This window comes from Mercurialis annua, linkage group LG3 (assembly GCF_937616625.2).
Source record: "Mercurialis annua linkage group LG3, ddMerAnnu1.2, whole genome shotgun sequence".
In the NCBI taxonomy this organism is placed as follows: Eukaryota; Viridiplantae; Streptophyta; class Magnoliopsida; order Malpighiales; family Euphorbiaceae; genus Mercurialis; species Mercurialis annua.
The window spans coordinates 31,913,908-31,937,217 of NC_065572.1; positions in this window are offsets into that span (position 1 = coordinate 31,913,908).

Consider the following 23,310-nt stretch of genomic DNA (forward strand, 5'->3'; position numbering starts at 1 on the left):
CTAAAGAGGTGAAACGTTTGGATTTAAATTGCAAAAAAGGTGCAACGTTTGGATTTGTTTCGTAACATTTGTAAACATTTGGCTTCAATTGCTAAAAAGATGAAACGTTTGGATTTGTTTCGTAACGTTTGGGTTCAATCGCTAAAATAGGAAAACATTTTGATTTGTTTCGTAATATTTGTAAACGTTTGACTTAAATCGTTATAAAGGCGAAACTTTAAAATTTATGTCGTAACGTTTGTAAACGTTTCGCTTAAATCTCTAAAATGGGGAAACATTTGGATTTTATTTGTAACATTTGTAAATATTTGGCTTAAATCATTAAAAAGCTGAAACGTTTGGATTTGTTTCCTAATGTTTGAAAACGTTTGGCATAAATCACTAAAATGGGGAAACATTTGGATCTGTTTCGTAACGTTTGTAAACGTTTGGCTTAAATCGCTAAAAAGGGAAAACATTTGGATTTGTTTCGTAAAGTTTATGAAGATTTGAATTTGTTTCGTAACGTTTGTAAACATTGGGTTTTGTTTCGTAACTTCTATATACGTTTGGCTTAAATCGCTAAAACGGGGAAACGTTTGGATTTGTATCTTAACGTTTGTAAACGTTTGGCTTCAATCGTTAAAATGATGAAACATTTGGATTTGTTTCGTAACGTTTGTAAACGATTGGCTTATATTGCTAAAAATGTGAAAAGTTTGGATTTGTTTCGTAAGGCTTGTAAATATTTGGTTTAAATCGCTAAAATGGGGAAACGTTTGGATTTGTTTCGTAACGTTTGAAAACGTTTGGATTTGTTTCGTAATGTTTGTAAACGTTTGGCTTAAATCGCTAAAAAGGGGAAACGTTTCGATTTGTTTCCTAACATTTTTAAATGTTTGGCATAAATTGCTAAAAATGTGAAACGTTTGTTTTTGTTCCGTAATGTTTGTAAACATTTGGATTTATTTCGTAACATTTAAAAGATTTGGCTTAAATCGCTAAAAGGGCTAAACGTTTGGTTTTTTTTCGTAACGTTCGTAAACGTTTGGCTTAAATCGCTAAAAAGGCGAAACGTTTTGATTTGTTTCGTAACATTTTTAAACTTTTGGCTTAAATTGCTAAAAAGATGAAACGTTTGGCTTAAATCGCTAAAAATGTTAAACGCTTGGATTTGTTTTGTAACGTTTGTAAATGTTTGGCATAAATCGCTAAAAATGTGAAACGTTTGGTTTTGTTCCGTAACGTATGTAAACGTTTGGCTTAAATCTCTAAAAATATGAAATGTTTGGATTTGTTTCGTAACGTTTTAAACTTTTGGTTTTCTTTCTTAACGTTTGTAAACGTTTGACTTAAATTGTTATAAAGGTGAAACATTTAGATTTGTTTCGTAACGTTTGTAAACGTTTCGCTTAAATCACTAAAATGGGAAAACTTTTGGATTTGATTTGTAATGTTTGTAAACGTTTGGATTAAATCATTAAAAAGCTGAAACGTTTGGATTTGTTTCCTAATGTTAGTAAACGTTTGGCATAAATCGCTAAAATGGGGAAACGTTTGGATCTGTTTTGTAACGTTTGTAAACGTTTGGCTTAAATCGCTAAAATGGGGAAACGTTTGGATTTTTTCGTAACGTTTGTAAACGTTAAAATAAAATTGCTAAAAAGGTGAAACGTTTGGATTTGTTTTGTAACGTTTGTAAACGTTTGGCTTCAATTACTAAATTTTTTTAAACGTTTGGATTTGTTTCGTATCGTTTGTAAACGTTAGGCTTAAATTGCTAAAAAGGTGAAACGCTTGGATTTGTTTCGTAGTGTTTGTAAACGTTTGGCTTTGTTTCGTAACGTTTGTAAACGTTTGGCTTCAATCGCTAAAAAGGTGAAACATTTGGATTAGTTTCGTAGTGTTTGTAAATGTTTGGCGTAAATTGCTAAACAGGTGAAACGCATGGATTTGTTTCATTACGTCTGTAAACATTTGGCTTAAAATGCTAAAAAGGTGAAATGCTTGGATTTATTTCGTAATATTTGTAAACATTTAGCTTAAATTGCTAAAAAGGGGATTTATTTGGATTTGTTTCGCAACATTAGTGAACTTTTGGCTTAAATTGCAAAAAAGGGAAAATGTTTGGCTTCTTTTCGTAACGTTTTAAACGTTTGCCTTAAATCGCTAAAATGGGGAAACGTTTGGATTTGTTTCGTAACGTTTGGCTTAAATTGTTCAAAAGGTGAAACGCTTGGATTTGTTTTGTAACGTTTGTAAACGATTGGCTGTGTTTCGTAACGCTTGCAAAACATTTGGCTTAAATTGCTAATAATGTGAAACGTTTGGATTTGTTTCGTAACGTTTTAAACGTTTGGTTTTGTTTCGTATCGTTTGTAAAAGTTTGGCGTAAATCGCTAAAAAGGTGAAACGCTTGGATTTGTTTCGTAACGTTTGTAAACGTTTGGCTTAAATCGCTAAAATGGGAAAACATTTGGATTTATTTTGTAACGTTTGTAAACGTTTAGCTTAAATCGCTAAAAAGGTTAATCGTTTGGATTTGTTTCTTAACGTTTGTAAACGTTTGGCTTAAATTGATAAAAAGGTTAAACTCTTGGATTTGTTTCATAACGTTTTAAACGTTTGGCTTAAATCGCTAAACAGGTGAAACGTTTGTTATTGTTCCGTAACGTTTGTAAACGTTTGACTTAAATCGCTAAATAGGTGAAACGTTTGGTTTAATTCAAAAACGTTTGACTTAAATTGCTAAAATTGGAAAACGTTTGGATTTATTTCGTAACGATTACAAACGTTTTGCTTAAAACGCTAAAAAGGTGTAGCGTTTGGATTTGTTTCGTAACGTTTGTAAACGTTTGGCTTAAATTGCTAAAAAGGGGAAACGTTTCGGTTTGTTTCATAAAGTTTTAAACGTAAATCGCTAAAATGGGGAAACATTTGGATTTGTTTCTTAATGTTTGTAAACGTCTGACTTAAATCGCTAAAAAGGTTAAACGTTTGGATTTGTTTTGTAACGTTTGTAAACGTTTGGCTTATATTTCTAAAAAGGTGAAACTCTTAGATTTGTTTCATAACGTTTGGCTTAAATCGCTAAAAAGGCGAAACGTTTGGATTTGTTTTGTAATGTTTGTAAACTTTTGGTTTCAATCGCAAAAAATGGGAAACGTTTGGATTTGTTTCGTAACGTTTATAAACGTTTGTATTAAATTGCTAAAATGAGGAAACATTTGGATTTGTTTCCTAATGTTTGTAAACTTTTGGCTTAAATCGCTAAAAAGGGGAAACGTTTGGATTTTTTTCGTAACGTTTGTAAACGTTTGGATTAAATTGCTAAAAAGGTGAAACGTTTGGATTTGTTTGGTAACGTTTGTAAACGTTTGGCTTCAATTACTAATTTTTTTTGAATGTTTGGATTTGTTTCGTATCGTTTGGCTTAAATTGCTAAAAAGGTGAAACGCTTGAATTTGTTTCGTAACGTTTGTAAACGTTTGACTTTGTTTCGTAACGTTTGTAAACATTTGGCTTCAATCGCTAAAAAGGGGAAGCGTTTAGATTGGTTTCGTAACGTTTGTAAATGCTTGGCTTAAAATGCTAAAAAGGTGAAATGCATGGATTTGTTTCGTAATATTTGTAAACGTTTAGCTTAAATTGCTAAAAAGGGGAAACGTTTGGATTTATTTCGTAACATTTGTGAAAGTTTGGCTTAAATTGCAAAAAAGGGAAAATGTTTGGATTCTCTTCGTAACGTTTTAAACGTTTGCCTTAAATCGCTAAAATGGGGAAACATTTGGATTTGTTTCGTAACGTTTGTAAAGGTTTGGCTTAAATTGCTAAAAAGGTGAAACACTTGGATTTGTTTTGTAACGTTTGTAAACGATTGGCTGTGTGTCGTAACGCTTGTAAACGTTTGGCTTAAATTGCTAAAAATGTGAAACGTTTGGATTTGTTTCGTAACTTATTAAACGTTTGGTTTTGTTTCGTATCGTTTGTAAAAGTTTGGCGTAAATCACTAAAAAGGTGAAAAGTTTGGATTGTTTCGTAACGTTTGTAAACGTTTGGTTTAAATCCCTAAAATAGGAAAACGATTGGATTTGTTTTGCAACGTTTGTAAACGTTTAGCTTAAATCGCTAAAAAGGTGAATCGTTTGGATTTGTTTCTTAACATTTGTAAACGTTTGGCTTAAATTGCTAAAAAGGTGAAACGCTTGGATTTGTTTCATAACGTTTTAAACGTTTGGCTTAAATCGCTAAAAAGGTGAAACGTTTGTTATTGTTCCATAACGTTTGTAAACGTTTTCCTTAAATCGCTAAATAGGTGAAACGTTTGGTTTAATTCCAAAACGTTTGGCTTAAATTGCTAAAATTGGAAAACGTTTGGATTTATTTTGTAACGATTAGAAACGTTTTGCTTAAATCGCCGAAAAGGTGTAACGTTTGTAAACGTTTGGCCTAAATTGCTAAAAAGGTGAAACGTTTCGGTTTGTTTCATAAAGTTTTAAATGTAAATCGTTAAAATGGTAAAACATTTGGATTTGTTTCATGATGTTTGTAAACGTTTGACTTAAATTGCTAAAAAGGTGAAACGTTTGGATTTCTTTCGAAACGTTTGTAAACGTTTGGCTTATATTGCTAAAAAGGTGAAACTCTTAGATTTGTTTCGTAACGTTTGGCTTGAATCGCTAAAAAGGTGAAAAGTTTGAATTTGTTCCGTAATGTTTGTAAACGTTTGACTTAAATCGCTAAATAGTTGAAATGTTTTGTTTAATTCCAAAACGTTTGGCTTAAATTACTAAATTGGGAATACGTTTGGATTTATTTCGTATCGATTAGAAATGTTTTTCTTAAATCACTAAAAAGGAGTAACGTTTGGATTTGTTTCGTAACATTTGCAAATGTTTGGCTTAAATTGCTAAAAAGGTGAAACGTTTCAGTTTGTTTCGTAATGTTTTAAACGTAAATCGTTTAAAGGGGGAAACATTTGGATTAGTTTCGTAACGTTTGTTAACTTTTGGCTTAAATTGCTAAAAATTTGAAAAGTTTGTTTTTGTTCCGTAATGTTTGTAAACGTTTGGATTTCTTTCGTAATGCTTGTAAACGTTTGGCTTAAATCGCTAAAAAGGTGAAACGTTTGGCTTAAATCGCTAAAAAGGTGAAACGTTTGGATTTGTTTCGTATTATTTTTAAACGTTTGGTCTAAATCGCTAAAATGGGGAAACGTTTGGATTTGTTTCATAACGTTTGTAAACGTTTGGATTTGTTAACGATTTTAAACGTTTGATTTTGTTTCTTAACATTTATGAACGTTTGACTTAAAACGCTAAAATGGGGAAACGTTTGGATTTGTTTCGTAACGTTTGTAAACGTTTGGCTTCAATCGCTAAAAAGGTGAAAAGTTTGGATTTGTTTGGTAACGTTTGGCTTAAATTGCTAAAAATATGGAACATTTATTTTTGTTTCGTAATGTTTGTAAATGTTTGTCTTAAACAGCTCAAAAGGTGAATCGCTTGGATTTGTTTCGTAACTTTTGTAAACGTTTGGCTTAAATCGCTAAAAAGGTGAAACACTTGGATTTGTTTCGTAACGTTTATAAATGTTTGGCTTAATTCGCTAAAAATGTGAAATGTTTGGTTTTGTTTTGTAACATTTGTAAACTTTTGGCTTAAATTGCTAAAAATGTGAAATTTTTTGATTTGTTTCGTAGCATTTGTAAACGTTTGTCTTCAATCGCTAAAAAGGTGAAACGTTTGGATTTGTTTCGTAACGTTTGCACACGTTTGGCATAAATCATTATAAATGTGAAATGTTTGGATTTGTTTGGTAACATTTGTAAACGTTTGGCTTAAATCGCTTAAAATGCGAAACGTTTTAATTTGTTTTGTAGCGTTTGTAAACGTTTGGCTTATATCGCTAAAAAGGTGAAACGTTTCGATTTGTTTCGTAGCGTTTTAAACATTTAGATTAAATCCCTAAAAATGTGAAACATTGAAATTTGATTCGTAACGTTTTAAACGTTTGACTTAAATTTCTAAAAAGGCAAAACGTTTTCGATTTGTTTCGTAACGTTTGTAAATGTTTCGCTTTAATCGCTAAAAAGGTGAAACGTTTGGATTTGTTTCGTAACGTTTGTAAACGTTTGGCTAAAAAGGTGAAATGTTCGGAATTGTTCTGTAACGTTTGTAAACGTTTGGCTTAAATCGCTAAAAAGGTGAAACGTTTGGATTTGTTTCGTAAAGTTTGTAAACATTTGGCTTAAAAAGGTGAAATGCTTGGATTTGTTTGGTAATGTTTGTAAACGTTTGGCTTAAATTGCGAAAAAGGTGAAACATTTGGATTTGTTTCGTAACGTAAGTAAACGTTTGGCTTAAATCGCTAAAAAGCTTAAACGTTTGGTTTTATTTAATAACGTTTGTAAACGTTTGGCTTAAATTTCTAAAAAGGTGAAATTGTTAAGAAGGTGAAATTTTTAGATTTGTTTCGCAACATTTGTAAACGTTTGGCTTAAATTGCTAAAAAGGTGAAACACTTTGTTTTGTTTCGTAACGTTTGTAAAGGTTTGGCTTAAATCGATAAAAATGTGAAACGTTTGGATTTGTTTCGTAACATTTCAAATGTTTGGTTTTATTTCGCAACGTTTGTAAACGTTTGTCTTAAATAGCTAAAAAGGGGAAACGTTTGGATTTGTTTCGCAACGTTTGTGAACATTTTGCTTAAATTGCTAAAAAGATGCAACGCTTGGATTTGTTTCGTAACTTTTGTAAATGTTTAGGTTAAATTACTAAAAAGGTGAAATGCTTGGATTTGTTTCGGAAAGTTTATAAACGTTAGGCTTAAATTTCTAAAAAGGTAAAAACGCTTGGATTTGTTTCGCAGCGTTTGTAAACGTTTGGCTTAAATTGCTAAAAAGGTGAAACATTTGGATTTGTTTCTTAACCGTTGTAAACGTTTGGCTTAAATTGCTAAAAAGGGAAGACGTTTCGATTTGTTTTGTAATGTTTGTAAACGTTTGGCTTAAATCGCTAAAAAGGTGAAACGTTTGATTAGTTTCGTTAAGTTTGTCAACGTTCGGCTTCAATAGCTAAAGAAATGAAACGTTTTGATTTGTTTCATAATGTTTGTACACGTTTCGCATAAATTGCAAATAAGGTGAAATGTTTGGATTTGTTTCGTAACGTTTTAAACGTTTGGCTTAAATCGTTAAAAAGTTGAAACGTTTGGATTTGTTTCATAGCGTTTGTAAATGTTTGCCTTAAATCGCTAAAAAGGTGAAACGCTTGGATTTTTTTCGTAGCGTTTGGCTTAAATTGCTAAAAAGGTTAAATGGTTGGTTTTGTTTCGTAACGTTTATAAACGTTCGGCTTAAATAGCTAAAAAGATGAAACGTTTGGATTTGTTTCGTAACGTTTGTAAACATTTGACTTAAAATTGCTAAAAAGGTGAAACGCTTGGATTTGTTGCTTAACGTTTGTAAACATTTGGCTTAAATTACTGAAAAGGTGAAACGCTTGGATTTGTTCCTTAACGTTTGTAAACATTTGGCTTAAATTACTAAAAAGGTGAAACACTTGGATTTGTTTCGGAACGTTTGTAAACGTTTGGCTTAAATTTCTAAAAAGGTGAAGCGCTTGGATTTATTTCGTAACATTTGTATACGTTTGACTTAAATTGCTAAAAAGGTGAAACTCTTGGTTTTGTTTCGTAACGTTTGTAAAGGTTTGACTTTAATCACTAAAAATATGAAACGTTTGGATTTGTTTCGTAACGTTTGGTTTTGTTTCATAATGTTTGTAAACGTTTGGCTTAAATACTAAAAAGGTGAAACGTTTTGATTTGTTTCGTAACGTTTGTAGACGTTTGGCTTAAATTGCTAAAAAGGAAAAATGTTTGGATTTGTTTCGTAACGTTTGTAAACGTTTGGCTTAATTCGCTAAAAAGGTGAAGCGTTTGTATTTGTTTCGTAATGTTTTGTAAACGTTTGGCTTAAATCACTAAAAAGGTGAAACGTTTGGATTTGCTTCGTATCGTTTGTAAACGTTTGGCTTAAATCGCTAAAAAGGTGAAATGTTTGTTTGGATTGTCTCGTAACCTTTGTAAACGTTTGGCTTGAATTGCCAAAAAGGTGAAACGCTTTGATTTGTTTCGTAAAGTTTGTAAACGTTTGGCTTATATTTCTAAAATGGAGAAACGCTTGGATTTGTTGTGTAACGTTTGTAAACGTTTGGCTTAAATTGCTAAAAAAGGAAACTGTTTGGATTTGTTCCGTAGCGTTTATAAACATTTGGCATAAATCGCTAAAAAGATGACACGTTTGGATTTGTTTCGTACCGTTTGTAAACGTTTCGCTTAAATCGGTAAAAAGGCGAAACGTTCGGATTAGTTTCGTAACGTTTGTAAACGTTTGGCTTATATTGTTGAAAAGGTGAAACACTTGGATTTGTTTCGTAACCTTTATAAACGTTTGGCTTAAATTGCAAAAAAGGTGAAACGCTTTGATTTGTTTCGTAACGTTTGTAAACATTTGGCTTAAATTGCTAAAAAAGGGAAACGCTTGGATTTGTTTTGTAACTTTTGTAAACGTTTGGCTTAAATTGCTAAAAAGATAAAACGTTTGGATTTGTTTCGTATTGTTTATAAACGTTTGGCTTAAATTGCTAAAAAGGTGTAACATTTGGATTTGTTTGGTAACGTTTGTAAACGTTTGGCTTAAATCGCTAAAAAGTGGAAACATTTGTATTTGTTTCGTCTTGTTTGTAAACGTTTGGCTTAAATTGCTAAAAAGGTGAAATGCTTGGATTTGTTTCAGAATGTTTGTAAACGTTTGGCTTAAATTGCTAAAATGGTGAAACGCTTGGATTTGTCTCGTAACGTTTGTAAACTTTTGGCTTAAATTGCTAAAAAGGTGAAACGCTTTGTTTTGTTTCGCAAAGTTTGTAAAGGTTTGGCTTAAATCGCTAAAAATATGAAACATTTTGTTTTGTTTGGTAACGTTTTAAACGTTTGGTTTTGTTTCATAATGTTTGTAAAGGGTTTGGCTTAAATCGCTAAAAATGTGAAACATTTGGGGTTTCATAACGTTTTAAACGTTTGGTTTTGTTTCGTAACGTTTGTAAACGTTTGGCTTAAATCGCTAAAAAGGGTAAACGTTCGGATTTGTTTCGTAACGTTTGTAAACATTTGGCTTAAATTGCTAAAAAGGTTAAATGCTTGGATTTGTTTCGTAACGTTTGTAAACTTTTGGCTTGAATTACTAAAAAGGTGAAATGCTTGGATTTGTTTCGGAAAGTTTGTAAATGTTTGGCTTAAATTTCTAAAAAGGTAAAACGCTTGGATTTTTGCAACGTTTGTAAACGTTTGGCTTAAATTGCTAAAAAGGTGAAACATTTGGATTTGTTTCTTATCCTTTATAAACATTTGGCTTAAATTTCTAAAAAGGGGAGACATTTGGATTTGTTTCGTAACGTTTATAAACGTTTGGCTTAAATTGCTAAAAAGGTGAAATGTTTGGATTTGTTTCGTAACGTTTGTAAACGTTTGGCTTCAATCGCTAAAGAAGTGAAACATTTTGATTTGTTTCGTAACGTTTGTATACGTTTGGCATAAATCGCTAAAAAAGTGAAATGTTTGGATTTGTTTCGTAACGTTGTAAACGTTTGGCTTAAATCGCTAAAAAGGGGAAACGTTTGGATTTGTTTCGTAGCGTTTGTAAATGTTTGGCTTAAATCGCTAAAAAGGTGAAACGTTTGGATTTCTTTCGTAGCGTTTGTAAACATTTGGATTAAATTGCTGGAAAGGTGAAATGTTTGGTTTTGTTTCGTAACGTTTGTAAACGTTCGACTTAAATCGCAAAAAAGATGAAACGTTTGGGTTTGTAAATGTTTGACTTAAATTGCTAAAAAGGTAAAACGCTTAGATTTGTTTCTTAGCGTTTGTAAACGTTTGGCTTAAATTACTAAAAAGGTGAAACGCTTGGATTTGTTTCGGAACGTTTGTAAACGTTTGGCTTAAATTGCTAAAAAGGTGAAACGTTTGGATTTGTTTCGTAACGTTTGTATATGTTTGGCTTAAATTGCTAAAAAAGGTGAAACGCTTGGTTTTGTTTCGTAACGTTTGTAATGTTTGGCTTTAATCGCTAAAAATATGAAACGTTTGGATTTGTTTCGTAACGTTTTAAACGTTTGGTTTTGTTTCGTAACGTTTGTAAACGTTTGGCTTAAATACTTAAAAGGTGAAACGTTTTGATTTTTTCGTAACCTTTGTAGACGTTTGGCTTATATTGCTAAAAAGGAGAAATGTTAGGATTTGTTTCGTAATGTTTGTAAACGTTTGACTTAATTCGCTAAAAAGGGCGAAACGTTTACATTTGTTTCGTAACGTTTGTAAACGTTTGGCTTAAATCGCTAAAAAGATCAAACATTTGGATTTGTTTCGTATCGTTTGTAAACGTTTGGCTTAAATCGCTAAAAAGGTGAAATGTTTGGATTTGTTTCGTAACCTTTGTAAACGTTTGGCTTAAATTACTAAAAAGAGGAAACGCTTTGATTTGTTTCGTACCGTTTGTAAACGTTTGGCTTAAATTGCTAAAATGGCGAAACGCTTGGATTTGTTGCGTAACGCTTGTAAACGTTTGGCTTAAATTGCTAAAAAGGGGAAACGTTTGGATTTGTTTCGTAGAGTTTATAAATGTTTGGCTTAAATCGCTAAAAAGATGAAACGTTTGGATTTGTTTCGTACCTTTTGTAAACGTTTGTAAACGTTTGGCTTAAATCGCTAAAAACGTAAAACGTTTGGATTTGTTTCATATCGTTTGCAAACGTTTGGTTTAAATTGTTGAAAAGGTGAAACGCTTGGATTTGTTTCGTAATATTTATAAATGTTTGGCTTACATTGCTAAAAAGGTGAAACGCTTGGATTAGTTTCGTTATGTTTGTAAGCATTTGGTTTAAATTGTTAAAAAGGTGAAATGTTGTCACGACCCAATTCCATGATAGTGACCGGCGCTAGGGTATAGGTATGGTTCTACCAGTATCCTTAGCAAGCCTTGCGGAAAGCAAACAAACATATAAACCTGCAGAAACGTTGCTCAGGGGCAACCACAACTCCAACCTAAGTCTAGCAATTTATATCATAGTTCTAATATAAATAACTTAAATATCTGAAATGCTCAACTGAACCGAATCTCAACAGCATGCCATAAATATAATAATAAAATAATACAGAGTAAACATGCCAATAATAATCAATCGGACAAACCGACAATCCCAAAATGCAATAATCAAAGTACTATATAATCTAGTTCTACCGCGGTCTAAGAATTCAAAAACAGTGACTAATTTAAATAACCTAAAACCTCCGAGGAATCAAAAGGATCAGAGTGGACCAGCTTTCAAATCAGAAACCTGTAAAATTTGGGAAAAAAGCGGGTCAGATATACTGAGATGAGTTCGCAATAATATTTACATTAATTAAGTTTATAACCCTTAAATCAAAACTTTTTATTCTAATATAATATGATTATGGAATAACAGTATTGAAATGATCCCAGCGTAAGTATAACATAGCATACTAATAAACCCAGAGTGGACGGGAACAAATCCTCGTCATATACGAGTGTAAGCAAGACATTAGTTTGCCGATCCAAGAGTACTTACCGGTGCACACAGTCTCTATACTAGCCTATCGAGCAGCTTGTTTCAATGCAGATCCATAATCGCTTAAAACAGTTCAAAAACATTTATAATACTAAAATAAGATGCAGTACTTAATAAAGCGGTAAATAGCACTACAAACTCACTGCTTGCTTATCCACGTGAATCTTTGACAAGCAGCTAACCCTGGTTCGACACCTGAGCGTGAATAGTCGAAGAGTCCAAAAATAAATCATAAGTTAAAATCACTCCAACCCCTAACTATAAGAATACTAGACATCACGTAGGACTAGCACAAATAATAAGACAGATAAAAGTTACACCGAGAAACATAATTCTCAAATAAATTATAATGCCGTAAAACAATTCAAGTCTATTGAATTCACACTTTAAAATCAAATCCGAAAATATTATTAAAATAATATATAAATGATAACTTAAAATAAATTGGGTTAGCCGAATTTCTAAAACTACCAAGTTAAACCCAAATGTCGGGCGACCCAAGTCTAACCCGACCCAACCAATATGCAAGAATTATAAACCACATTGGCATGCTAGCCTAATTCTATAAAATAATTTAATAAATAATTAAAAGCTAAATTAAAAATTTAGTCACGTTGGCACGCTAAGCTTAATTCTCTAAAATAGTAATTAAATAATAATGTCCAATTCCCATTGAATATAATCCAAATAAATAATTTAAATCGCCGAAGTAATAGTCGAAAATAAATCTGTAACTTAAAATTTAAAATCAATTATAAAACAGTTAATAAATAAGTTAAGGAATCAATATGTTTTAAGCAAAATAAATCAGTGACCTAAAAGAACCTTTAAACAATAAGAAATCAAAACATCCAATAAGCCAATGACACATCTTCATCTTCAACAATAATGAACCCAATTATGCATTTATGCAGAACTACAAAAAATAATCTCAGGTTTAACCAAACATCAATTCATTAAAAAATAACACTATGAATTAATAACAATAAATCAAGAAATCAAGAACACCGTACATTATAATCACTTTTTTTACACAAAATCATCTCAGAAAACCAACCCAACAATCGGCAGAAACCATTCAAAAACAAAAGAAAATTATAGGCATCAAACGAAGAAACGGCAGCGACGATAGCGAAGCGATTCATGTACCGATTAGCAAAAAAATGAAAGCAAAGTTGTAGAAGAATGAGTCTACTTCTACGGGAACGAGACGGTTCTGAATTCGATTTAAAAATGGCTGCAAACGGATCTAAAAACGAATGTATCGTTTTAGAATTCAAAACAGAATATAGTTCGAAAATGATAAAACGTCAGCGGCTAATACAGAGAGGATAACTTACCAGATCCGAATCTGAAACTTTGGAAATGTAGGGGATCGAGTCTACAATGACTGAGACGAAACGGTTCTGAATTTCATTCTGAAACGATTGAGAACGGATCAAAATACGGAGGTGTCGATAATGAATAAAACTGAAAAACATTACGAACAAAACTTTCCGATCAACGCCAACTTTGGTTGATGATTTGCTTAGGAATTTCCAGAAGTTATGGAGTAGGGAAGACGGCTGGAGTTTAAAGAATGTGTAGAGAAGAATTTTAGGGTTTCGAAAACGATATTAATATATAAGAATTAGGGTAGAATTTGGTTAGAGGAGAAATAGCGTGCCACTACATGTCTGATACGCAGCTCACCTGCTGGTCTTGAACGAGATCAGCTGTAAATTCATGAGGTCTCATTGGAGACCTGGTGGTCTCCAACGAGACCAAAACTTTAACAGAACATGTCTCGTTAGAGACCAGCAGGTGAGCTGCGTTTCACCTTTTTAGCAATTTAAGCCAAACGTTTACAAACATTACGAAACAAATCCAAGCGTTTCACCTATTTAGCAATTTAAGTCAAATGTTTACAAACGTTACAAAAAAAATCCAAACGTTTCACCTTTTTAGCGATTTAAGCCAAACATTTAAAAACGTTACGAAACAAATCCGAACATTTCACCTTTTTAGCAATTTAAGCCAAACGTTTACAAATGTTACAAAACAAATCCTAGTGTTTCACCTTTTTAGCAATTTAAGCCAAACGTTTACAAACGTTATGAAACAAATCCAAGCGTTTCACCTTTTTATCAATTTAAGCCAAACGTTTACAAACGTTACGAAACAAATCCAAGTGTTTCACCTTTTTAGCGATTTAAGCAAAACGTTTACAAACGGTACGAAACAAACCCAAACGTATCACCTTTTTAGCTATTTTAGCGGAACGTTTACAAATGTTACGAAACAAAGCCAAACGTTTCCCCATTTTAGCGATTTCAGCGGAACGTTTACAAACGCTACGAAACAAATTCAAACATTTCCCATTTTAGCGATTTCAGCCAAACGTTTACAACGTTACTAAACAAATGCAAACGTTTCACCTTTTTAGCGATTTAAGCCAAACGTTACGAAACAAATCTACACATTTCACCTTTTTAGCGATTGAAGCCAAACGTTAAGAAACAAATCCAAAGGTTTCACATTTTTAGTAATTTAAGCCAAACGTTTACAAACGTTACGAAAACAATCCAAGTGTTTCAACTTTTTAGTAATTTAAGCTAAATGTTTACAAACGTCATGAAATAAATCCATGTGTTTCACCTTTTTAGCAATTTAGGCCAAACGTTTACAAACGTTATGGAACAAATCCAAACGTTTCCCCTTTTTAGCGATTTAAGCCAAACGTTGACAAACGGTACGAAACAAATCTAAACGTTTCACCTTTTTAGAAATTTAAGCTAAACGTTTACAAATGTTACGAAACAAATCCAAACGTTTTGCCTTTTTAGCGATTTAAGCCAAACGTTTTTAAATGTTACGAAACAAATCAAAACATTTCCCGTTTTTAGTGATTTAAGCCCAACGTTTACAAACGTTATGAAAGAAAACAAAACGTTTAAAAAATTACGAAATAAATCCAAACGTTTCACATTTTTAGTGATTTAAGCCAAACCTTTACAAACGTTACGAAACAAAACCAAGCGTTTCACCTTTTTAGCAATTAAAGCCAAACGTTTACAAACGTTACGAAACAAATCCAAGCGTTTCACCTTTTTATCAACTTAAGCCAAACGTTTAAAAATGTACCGAAACAAATCCAAGAGTTTCACCATTTTAGTAACTTAAGCCAAACCTTTACAAACTTTACGAAACATAACCAAGCGTTTCACCTTTTTAGCAATTTAAGCCAAACGTTTACAAACATTACTAAACAAATCCAAGCGTTTCTCCTTTTTAGCAATTTAAGCCAAAAGTTTACAAATGTTCTGACACAAACTCAAGAGTTTCACCTTTTTAGCAATTTAAGCCAAACCTTTACAAACGTTACGAAACAAAACAAAGCGTTTCACCTTTTTAGTAATTTAAGCCAAACATTTACAAATGTTACGAAAAGAATCCAAGTGTTTCACCGTTTTAGCAATTTAAGCCAAAAGATTACAAACTTTACGAAACAAATCCAAATGTTTCACCTTTTTAGCGATTTAAGCCTATCGTTTACAAACGTTACGTAACAAATCCAAAGGTTTCATATTTTTAGCAATTTAAGCCAAACGTTTACAAACGTTACGAAAGAAAACCAAGCGTTTCACCTTTTTAGTAATATAAGCTAAACGTTTACAAACGTAAATAAACAAATCCAAGTGTTTCACCTTTTTAGCAAATTATGCCAAATGTTTACAAACGTTAAGAAACAAATCCAAGCGTTTCACCTTTTTAGCAATTTAAGCCAAACGTCTACAAACATTATGAAACAAATCCAAACGTTTCCCCTTTTTAGCGATTTAAGCCAAACGTTTAAAAATGTTATGAAACAAATCCAAACGTTTCATCTTTTTAGCGATTGAAGCCAAAGTTTACAAACGCAACGAAACAAATCCAAAGGTTTCACATTTTTAGCAATTTAAGCCAAACGTTTACAAACGTTACGAAAGAAAACCGAGCGTTCCACCTTTTTAGTAATTTAAGCCAAACGTTTACAAACATAACGAAACAAATCCAAGTGTTTCACCTTTTTAGCAATTTAAGCCAAACGTTTACAAATGTTAGGAAACAAATCCAAGCGTTTCACCTTTTTAGCAATTTAAGCCAAACGTTTACAAACGTTACGGAAAAAATCCAAACGTTTCCCCTTTTTAGCGATTTAAGCCAAACGTTTACAAACGGTACGAAACAAATCCAAGCATTTCACCGTTTTAGCAATTAAAGCCAACCGTTTACAAACGTTACGAAACAAATCCAAGCGTTTCACCTTTTTATCAACTTAAGGCAAACGTTTACAAATTTACAGAAACAAATCCAAGAGTTTCACCATTTTAGTAATTTAAGCAAAAGCTTTACAAACTTTACGAAACAAAACCAAGTGTTTCACCTTTTTAGCAATTTAAGCCAAACGTTTACAAACATTACTACACAAATCCAAGCGTTTCTCCTTTTTAGCAATTTAAGCCAAACGTTTACAAATGTTCTGACACAAATGCAAGAGTTTCACCTTTTTAACAATTTAAGCCAAACATTTACAAACGTTACGAAACAAAACAAAGCGTTTCACCTTTTTAGTAATTTAAGCCAAACATTTACAAACGTTACGAAAAGAATCCAAGCGTTTCACCGTTTTAGCAATTTAAGCCAAAAGCTTACAAACTTTACGAAACAAATCCAAACATTTCACCTTTTTAGCGATTTAAGCCTATCGTTTACAAACGTTACGTAACAAATCAAAAGGTTTCATATTTTTAGCAATTTAAGCCCAACGTTTACAAACGTTACGAAAGAAAACCAAGCGTTTCACCTTTTTAGTAATTTAAGCTAAACGTTTACAAACGTAATGAAACAAATCCAAGTGTTTCACCTTTTTAACAATTTATGCCAAATGTTTACAAACGCTAAGAAACAAATCCAAGCGTTTCACCTTTTTTGCAATTTAAGCCAAACGTTTACAAACATTACGAAACAAATCCAAACGTTTCCCCTTTTTAGCGATTTAAGCCAAACGTTTAAAAACGTTATGAAACAAATCCAACGTTTCATCTTTTTAGCGATTGAAGCCAAAGTTTACAAACGCAAGGAAACAAATCCAAAGGTTTCACATTTTTAGCAATTTAAGCCAAACGTTTACAAACGTTACGAAACAAAACCGAGCGTTCCACCTTTTTAGTAATTTAAGCCAAACGTTTATTAACATAACGGAACAAATCCAAGTGTTTCACCTTTTTAGCAATTTAAGCCAAACGTTTACAAATGTTAGGAAACAAATCTAAGAGTTTCACCTTTTTAGCAATTTAAGCAAAACGTTTACAAACGTTGCGGAACAAATCCAAATGTTTCCCCTTTTTAGCGATTTAAGCCAAACGTTTACAAACGGTACGAAACAAATCCAAACGTTTCACCTTTTTAGCAATTTAAGCCAAACGTTTACAAATGTTACGAAACAAATCCAAACGTTTCGCCTTTTTAGCGATTTAAGCCAAACGTTTACAAATGTTACGAAACAAATCCAAACGTTTCATCTTTTTCGCGATTTAAGCCAAACGTTTACAAACGTTATGAAAGAAAACCTAACGTTTAAAACATTACGAAACAAATCCAAACATTTCACATTTTTAGTGATTTAAGCCAAACCTTTACAAATGTTATGAAACAAAACCAAGCGTTTCACCTTTTTAGCAATTTAAGCCAAACGTTTACAAACGTTACGAAACAAATCCAAGCGTTTCACCTTTTTAGCAATTTAAGCCAAATGTTTACAAATGTTCCGAAACATATCAGAGAGTTTCACCTTTTTCGCAATTTAAGTCAAACCATTACAAATATTACGAAACAAAAAAAAAGCGTTTCACCTTTTTAGCAAATTAACCCAAACGTTTACAAACGTTACTAAACAAATCCAAGCATTTCACCTTTTTAGCAATTTAAGCCAAATGGTTATAAACGTTACGAAAAAAATCCAAATGTTTCACATTTTCAACGATTTAAGCCTATCGTTTACAAACGTTAAGTAACAAAACCAAACATTTCACCTTTTTAGCAATTTAAGCCAAACGTTTACAAACGTTACGAAAAATATCTAAACGTTTCCCCATTTTTGTGATTTAAGCGAAACGTTATGAAACAAATCCAAACATTTCACCATTTTAGCGATTGAAGCCAAACATTGACAAACGTTACGAAACATATCCAAACGTTTCACCTTTTTTGCGATTGAAGCCAAACGTTCACAAACGTTACGAAACAAATCCAAACGTTTCACCTCTTTAGCTATATAAGTCAAACGTTTACAAACATTACGAAACAAATTCAAACGTTTCACCTTTTTAGCGATTTAAGCCAAACATTTACAAAGGTTACGAAACAAATCCAAATATTTCACCTTTTTAGCAATTTAAGCCAAACGTTTACAAAAGTTACGAAACAAATCCAAGCGTTTCACCTTTTTAGCAATATAAGCCAAACGTTTACAAACTATTCAAATCAAATCTAAGTGTTTCACCATTATAAGAATTTAAGCCAAACGTTTACAAACCTTACGAAACAAATCCAAACGTTTCACCTTTTTAGCAATTTAAGCCAAACCTTTACAAACGTTAGGAGACAAATCCAGACGTTTCCCCTTTATAGCAATTTAAGCGAAACGTTTACAAACGTTACGAAATAAAACCAAACGTTTAAAAAATTACGAAACAGATCCAAACGTTTCACATTTTTAGCGATTTAAGCCAAATCTTTACAAACGTTACAAAACAAAACCAAACGTTTGAAACGTTACGAAACAAATTCAAACGTTTCATATTTTTAGCGATTTAAGCCAAACCTTTTCAAAGTTATGAAAATAATCCAAATGTTTCCCCATTTTAGCAATTTAAGCCAAACGTTAATAAACGTTACGAAACAAAACCAAAGGCTTACAAACGTTACGAAACAAATCCAAACGTTCACAAACATTACGAAACAAATCAGAACGTTTCTTCATTTTAGCGATTTAAGCCAAATGTTTACAAATGTTACGAAACAAATCCAAATGTTTCACCTTTTTAGCCATTTAAGCCAAACGTTTAAAAAAGTTTACAAACGTTGCGAAACAAATTCAAACGTTTACAAACATTACGGAATAAAAACAAACTTTTCACATTTTTAGCAATTGCAGCATAACGTTTATAAACGTTACGAAACAAATCCAAACGTTTCACCCTTTTAGCGATTGAAGCCAAAACTTTATAAACGTTAAGAAACAAATCAAAACGTTTCCCCATTTTAGCGATTTAAGCCAAACGTTGATAAACGTTACGAAACAAAACCAAACGTTTACGAATGTTACGAAAGAAATCCAAATGTTTACAAACGTTACGAAACAAATCCAAATGTTTCCCCATTTAAGCGATTTAAGCCAAACGTTTACAACGTTACGAAACAAATCCAAACGTTTCACCTTTTTAGCGGTTTATGCCAAACGTTTACGAACATGATGAAACAAATCCAAAAGTTTCACCATTTTCGCTATTTAAGCCAAACGTTTACAAACACTACGAAACAAATCCAAACGTTTCCACTTTTTTGCGATTGAAGCCAAACGTTTACAAATATAATGAAACAAATCCAACTGTTTCACCTTTTTAACGTTTTAAGCCAAACGTTTACAAACATTACGAAACAAATCCAAACGTTTCACCTTTTTAGCAATATAAGCCATACTTTACAAACGTTACGAAACAAATTCAAACATTTCACCGTTTTAGCGATTTAAGTCAAATGTTTACAAACGTTGCCAAACAAATCCAAACGTTTTCCCATTTTGCCGATTTAAGCCAAACGTTTACAAACGTGACGAAACAAATCCAAACGTTTCAACTTTTTTGGCGATTTAAGCCAAAATTTTACAAAAAACGATACGAGACAAACCAAACTTTTAAAACGATACGAAACAAAATCAAACGTTTCACATTTTTAGCAATTTAAGCCAAACGTTGACAAACGATACGAAACAAAGCCAAACGTTTACAAAAGTAACGAAACAAATCCAAGCGTTTCACCTTTTTAGCAATTTAAGCCAAACGTTTACAAACGTTACGAAACAAATCCAAGCGTTTCACCTTTTTAGCAATGTAAGCCAAACGTTTACAAACATTACGAAACAAATCCAAACGCTTCAAGTTTTAAGCGATTTAAGCCAACGTTTACAAACGTTAAGAAACAAATCCAAACGTTTAACCTTTTAAGCGATTTAAGCCAAACGTTTATAAACATTACGAAACAAATTCAAACATTTTAACCTTTTTAGCTATTTAAGCCAAACGTTTACAAACGTTGCTAAACATATCCAAACGTTTACAAACATTACGAAAAAAAATCAAACTTTTCACATTTTTAGCAATTTAAGCCAAACGTTTATATACGTTACGAAACAAATCCAAACGTTTTACCTATTTAGCGATTGAAGCCATGTTTACAAACGTTAAGAAACAAATCCAAACCTTTCCCCATTTTAGCGATTAAGCCAAACGTTTACAAAAATCACGAAACAAAACCAAACGTTTACAAACCTTACGAAACAAATCAAAATGTTTACAAATGTTACGAAACAAATCCAAACGTTTTCCCATTTAAGCGATTTAAGCCAAACGTTTACAAACGTTACGAAACAAATCCAAATGTTTCACCTTTTTAGCGATTTAAGGCAAACATTTACAAATGTTACAAAACAAATCCAAACGTTTTCCCATTTCGGCGATTGAAGCCAAACGTTTACAAACGTTACGAAACAAATCCAAGCGTTTGACCTTTTTAGCGATTTAAGCCAAAATTTTACAAACGATACGAAACAAAACCAAACATTTAAAACGTTACGAAACAAATCCAAACGTTTCATATTTTTAGCAATTTAACTCAAACGTTTGCAAATGATACGAAACAAAGCCAAACGTTTACAAATGTAACGAAACAAATCCAAGCGTTTCACCTTTTTAGCCATTTAAGCCTAACGCTTACAAATGTTACGAAACAAGTCCAAGTGTTTCACCTTTTTAGCAGTTTAAGCCAAACGTTTACAAACATTACGAAACAAATCCAAGTGTTTCCCCTTTTTAGTGATTTAAGCCAAACGTTTACAAATATTATGAAACAAATCCAAACGTTTCACCTTTTTAGCAATTTAAGCCAAACGTTTACAAACGTTATAAAACAAATCCAAACGTTTCACCTTTTTAGCTATTTAAGCCAAACATTTAGAAACGTTGCGAAACAAATCCAAACGTTTACAAACATTACGGAACAAAAACAAACTTTTCACATTTTTAGCAAATTAAGCCAAACGTTTATAAACGTTACAAAACAAATCCAAACGTTTCACCTATTTAGCGATTGAAGCCAAACGTTAAGAAACAAATCCAAACCTTTCCCCATTTTAGTAATTTAAGCCAAACATTTAAAAATGTTACGTAACAAAACCAAACGTTTACAAACCTTACGAAACAAATCCAAATGTTTACAAATGTTAGGAAACAAATTCAAACGTTTCCCCATTTAAGCGATTTAAGCCAAGCGTTTATAAACGGTACAAAACAAATCCAAACGTTTCACCTTTTTAGCGATTTCAGCCAAACGTTTACAAACGCTATGAAATAAATCCAAACGATTCCCCATTTTAGCGATTTACGCCAAACACTTACAAACGTTACGAAACAAATCCAAACGTTTCCCCTTTTTTGCGATTGAAGCAAAACATTTATTAACATTACGAAACAAATCCAAATGTTTCACCTTTTTAGCGATTTAAGCCAAACATTTACAAACGTTACGAAACAAATCCAAGCGTTTCACTTTTTTGCAATACAAGCCAAACATTTACAAACGTTACGAACAAATCGAAACGTTCAACCTTTTTAGCAATTTAAGTCAAACGTTTACAAATGTTACGAAACAAATCCAAATGTTTATCCATTTTAGTGATTTAAGCGAAACGTTTAAAACTTTACGAAATATATCCAAATGTTTCAACTTTTTAGTGATTTAAGCCAAACGTTTACAAACGTTAAAAAACAAATCCAAACGTTAAACCTTTTTAGCGATTTAAGCTAAACGTTTACAAACGTTACGAAGCAAATCCAAACGTTTTCCCATTTTAGCGATTTAAGCCAAATGTTTTGAAATTAAACCAAACGTTTGACCTCTTTAGCGATTTAAGTCAAACGTTTACAAACGTTACGGAATAAAAACAAACATTTCACCTTTATAGCGATTTAAGCCAAACGTTTAAAATGTTACGCAACAAATCCAAGAATTTCACCTTTTTAGCAATTTAAGCCAAAAAACGTTACGAAACAAAACCAAACGTTTAACCTTTTTACCGATTTAAACCAAATACTTAAAACGTTACTAAATAAATCCAAACGTTTACAAACATTACGGAATAAAAACAAACGTTTCACATTTTTATCAATATAAGCCAGACGTTTACAAACGTTACGAAACAAATCCAAACGTTTCCCCCATTTTTGCGATTTAAGCCAAACGTTCACAAACATTACGAAGCAAATCCAAACGTTTCCCCTTTTAGCGATATAAGCAAAATGTTTACAAACATTACGAAACAAATAAAACTATTTCACCTTTTTAGCGATATAAGCCAAACGTTTACAAACGTTACAAAACAAATGCAAGCGTTTCACCTTTTTAGAAATATAAGCCAAACGTTTACAAACATTACGAAACAAATCCAAAACAATTTACCGTTTTAGCGATTTAAGTCAAACGTTTACAAATGTTACGAAACAAATCCAAATGTTTCCCCATTTTAGCAATTTAAGCCAAACATTTAAAACGTTACGAAACAAATCCAAATGTTTCACCTTTTTAGCGATTTAAGCCAAACGTTTACAAACGCTATGAAACAAATCCAAACGTTTTCCCATTTTAGCGATTTAAGCCAAACATTTTGATATTAAACCAAACGTTTCAACTTTTTAGTGATTTAAGTATAACGTTCACAAACGTTACGGAACAAAAAAAACGTTTCACCTTTTTAGCGATTTAAGCCGAACGTTTAAAACGTTACGAAATAAATCCAAGCGTTTCACCTTTTTAGCAATTTATGCCAAAAATCATTACGAAACAAATCCAAACGTTTTGCCTTTTTAGCGATTTAAGCCAAACGTTTACAAACATTACGAAACAAATCCAAACATCTTCCCATTTTTGCTATTCAAGCCAAACGATTACAAACGTTACGAAACAAAGCCAAGCGTTTCACCTTTTTAGCAATTCAAGCCAAACTTTTACAAACGATACGAAACAAAACCAAACGTTTAAAATGTTACGAAATAAATCCAAATGTTTCATATTTTTAGCAATTTATGCCAAACTTTTACAAACGTTACGAAACAAAGCCATACGTTTAAAAACTTTACGAAACAAATCCAAGCGTTTCACCTTTTTAGCAATTTAAGCCAAATGTTTACACACGTTATGAATCAAATTTAAACGTTTTACCTATTAAGCGATTTAAGCCAATTGTTTACAAATATTACGAAACAAATTCAAACGTTTAAACACGTTAAAAAAATCCAAACGTTTAACCTTTCTAGCGATTTAAGCCAAACGTTTATTTACAAATGTTATGAAACAAATCCAAACATTTGACCCTTTAAGCGATTTAAGCGAA